This window comes from Lytechinus variegatus, chromosome 13 (genome assembly GCF_018143015.1).
Source record: "Lytechinus variegatus isolate NC3 chromosome 13, Lvar_3.0, whole genome shotgun sequence".
NCBI classification, from domain to species: domain Eukaryota; kingdom Metazoa; phylum Echinodermata; class Echinoidea; order Temnopleuroida; family Toxopneustidae; genus Lytechinus; species Lytechinus variegatus.
In genome coordinates this window covers 35,056,266-35,060,385 of record NC_054752.1, presented here as the reverse complement: position 1 = coordinate 35,060,385, position 4,120 = coordinate 35,056,266, and the positions used below count along the sequence as shown (strand labels likewise).

At 39.3% G+C, this 4,120-nt stretch overlaps 1 pseudogene; it reads left to right on the top strand.

Moving 5' to 3' along the window:
- The first annotated feature begins 813 nt into the window (after positions 1-813).
- On the top strand, positions 814-3,653 carry LOC121426829 (annotated as a pseudogene).
- Positions 3,654-4,120: the final 467 nt, after the last annotated feature.

The following is a 4,120-nucleotide window of genomic DNA, read 5'->3' as shown; positions in this document are numbered from 1 at the left end:
ACGATAGCATTGTTCATTGCACTTCAGTTGTAACGTGACACACCGACACACCAGTAAACTCTCGATCGGTTGGTCCCAAAGGGCCCCCCTTTCCATTGCTTGTTTAGTTTCAGAGGAAGTAAAAGGATGCTTCATCATTCAGGACATATTTGCACTTTTGATATATATTTTGTATAATCTACAAAAAATAAATATGGTGGCCAAGAGCCCCCCCAAAAAAAAAAATAATAATAATAATGTAATAATAGTGATAATAATGACTAAAAAAAATGTAAGCAATGATCTTGAATGACATTAATAGAGAAGTGGGGGCTTAGAAAGTTGTAGCTCAATTTCCAATATTCTATGCCGATTGATATTTGGAGTACTCTGCTATACAACTTGACACTGCTCTAGATGCCCCTGCAAATTGAATGTATTTATAGCAAAAGACCCCAAATATAATGTCAAAGTCAGGGGAGAGTATTTAAAAAGAGAATAATCATTAATTGCCTCACAAGTGATATATAGTTTAAAGTAGTCAAATTTTGTTGAGAGTATTTCTTTTAAGACTGACAAATGAAATAATGAGAGTGATTAAAATGTTAAATTTCAAACTTATAATGGGGGGGGAGAACACAATGAAAATATTTCCCTTGATATTTAAAGTCCTCAAACAAATGTAAACAGACAATAAAGGGCACAACTCCACACTACACCTCACAACCGCCACCATAACTGAAAGAGAAATTTAAAAAAATAAAAGATAACTACTTTTGTCCAACTGATGTATTATCACTCATAATAACCATCAATTTATTACTGGCCATTGAAAACTGTCAGTTGGCCTACTTCTCACTCAGTTTGTTGATGATACACAGGCACCTCCCCCTGACAGTTAAGCCCGCCCCCTTTCCATCTCCATTGACGAATAAGTGAGCTCAGCTCGAACCCTCCTCTTTGACAAGTTATAGACTGGAGCAGAAACACAGGAAGAGGTTCAAGTGAGTGGGACACGCTTCCAATAGAGAAACGTCTGCTCTTCTCATCAGTCTGAACTTGTCGCAAGGGGGTCTACACGGCATCAGGAAATGCAACTGGGACTCAGCTGACGATAACAGATTTGTGTAAACACTCCGAGAGCTTCTAATCGTCACAGAAGATATCACTGAGCTTGATCTGGTGTTTTAATTCAAATGGGATATTTGAACCTTGGATCACCTGTATGTGTTGATGAGCGTTGCCAATCTTGAAAGGATAATTTCTAATTAAATTAACTGCTACTGACTGTTTTGGAACTTATCTTATATGTGTTGATTTCCTAGGTTCTAACAGAACTTCACGAACACTTGTGCAACAACTTCTCTTATTCAACTTAATCATTTTGCTATCCAAAGCAATGAATTGATGACATTGTTTTCAGATGATTTAACATTCCAGGAGCCTGAAGGAATTTAAAAATTAAATTTTGGACCATCAACTTCAATATGAAGCAAGTTACAGCTCTTTGGGGGTTTCTTGTTCTTCTATGCTTTTGTGATAGTGCATATGGGAAATTGATGTGGCGAATGAAACCAGGTGAAATTATTGCACTGAGAGGAAATCTTGTAATGCTGAACTGCTTTGTGAATGGGCGTAATGTAACAAACCCTGGAGAGCACAAGTTCTGGTGGTACAGAGTGGACAGGAATGTTGTGGTCAGCAAGAACCTGATGATCACTGCTCCAGATCTCGACAGCGATCGCTACAGTGTACTCCTCGATAAATACAGGGGAGTGTACTCGCTTGTGATTAGGAATGTTTCAGAAGCGGATGGTGGCCTTTACCAGTGCCTCTTAAGGCAGTCCAGGAATGGTCCACAGGATGCTTCAGACAGTGCCAGTTTGACCGTCCTGACACCTCCAACAGATGGGTACAAACCCTGCACTATGTTTACCCAATCAAACATCATTCTTAGTCCTCAAGGAAACAGAGCCCTCAAGTGCCCAGAATCAACAGATTCCTTCTGGAGAAGTGCCAGTTCTAATGTTGCAACCAATGAGACTGTTTACCACAGTTGGACAGCAAACCGACAAGTCCTCCATGCCTTCTTCCTCCAGAATAAAACAACCCTCTTGTCGGAATCCTCTACAACAGGATCAGGAAACCAGGACACAGTTTACTGTGCTGTAAACAGTTCAATGCTTCAACAATTTCCTAACAGATGCAAACTGATCCCAAGAGCTACCTCAACCAAGGCCACCATAACACCACCTATCACAGATGTTCCAAATGGAAGCAATGTGAACTTTACATGCAGCCATGAAGACACTGCAGTTGCCATTGATTACACGTGGGATATTCCAGTAGAACTTGAGGTTGCTGGTATCCAATTCATGAGGAATGGAAGAACTATTATCCTGAAGAGCATTAGAGGTAATTGGGGCGAAATGTTGAATATTGTGTGTCAGGTCACTACGGAATGGAATGTCAAAGCCAATGCAACCGCCACAATAGCCTTCTTGCATAAAATGATCACAACACCTATAGTAAATGCTATTGCGAAAGGCGAGATTAGCAAGAAGCCAGATGTGGTACTGCCACCATTGGTATCAGATGAAGCACAGAGACCATCAAAATCTGGTAATCCGGCTCTGAAGAATATAAGTATCTTGATTGGACCTGCCCTTGGAGTGATCATTCTGTTTCTTCTTGCAGTTATATTTGCACTCTGTATGACGAAGCGCAAGACATCCTCCAAGCATCAATTCAGACTAAACCACCAAATCTCACCTTCATTAGAGCACCAGAAAGCGGTGACTTTGAGATCGAATGGCAAGCCTTCAAACCGAACAGCAGATCCTCAAGGCGTTTCTCAGACTCCTTCACCTACCGTTTCAGCAAGGACTGCGAATACGAGAACATTGAGGCATACATGGCAAAGAAAGGACAGTTCCTTGGTGGGACAACATCCTTCCAAGATGAGAACAACCAACCGATGGAGGCGAATGTCAGAGTGAAAATTGAAATGCCAAACAACCTCAGCACCAGTATGCCGGCTCTTAATGCTTGTAAGATCTCATCAAATATCAACCACCATGCAGCAGCAAACGGTGATCAATACCAGCAGCAACACTACAGCAATCATCAGCAACATATCAACCATCATCCCTACAAACCCCTGGCTAACGGGAATCCCTATGCCACCAGGGAACAGCTAGGATTCCCATCCCTAATCAGCCAGGAATTGAGAGACACACAGCACTATCACGTGCCGACAACCACAGCAACATTGCCTCATGCTGTAATTGACAGATCAAAAAAGGCAATGAAGCCACCCAACCCGCCTCCTAGGAAACCATCGTACTGACAAGAAATTTCCTGGTAAAAAAGGGAAAATCAGTCACAATTGATAGACTATGAACCTGAAAATAATATGTGAATCTTGATGATGTATTTGTAAATATGTAATCATATTTACTAGCATTTTCTGTACTTTACTCAGTCTTTCAAATTTCTTTTTCTTGAATGTGATGCTATTTAATATCCATAATGAACATTATTTTCTTGTACATAATTGTTGAAGGCTTGTATTATGTTTTGTTATCATCATTAATGTGATTTTAACATGTACAGTTTAGTCTCTTATTCTTAACATTGGATTACTTGACCCTTGTTATCCTGGTGGATGTCTTAAAATATAGACAAAAAAAAATGTTCATGTCATAAAAATCATTTTTGTCTCCATCAGTGGTCTAGCTTAGAAAGATTTTCATCATATTTGAAATTTATAATCAGTCAAGTTCTAAAGCTGATATTTCTGCAGTATTAAGTCATTAATTTCTATATCGCACGATTTCTATAGCGCACATTCCATCTTAATAAGGTGCTCAAGGCGATTCAGAGCAAATTACAAAAAGGGAAAAAATACATAGGCTATACATATATATGAAGCTAGTTCGAACTATACAAGGACAGCATCTATGGTTGTCTGTCAAAAAGCACCATTATTACAGGTTCGTCTTCAGGTTGCTCCTAAAAAGATAAATTTTCAAGCAAAGTCATAATCGTCATATAGATGCACATAATATTCAGTATTTTATAGCCTTATTTATCTGAACCCTCATTGATTCATATCCTATCCTTTAATGATTTTTCTTGG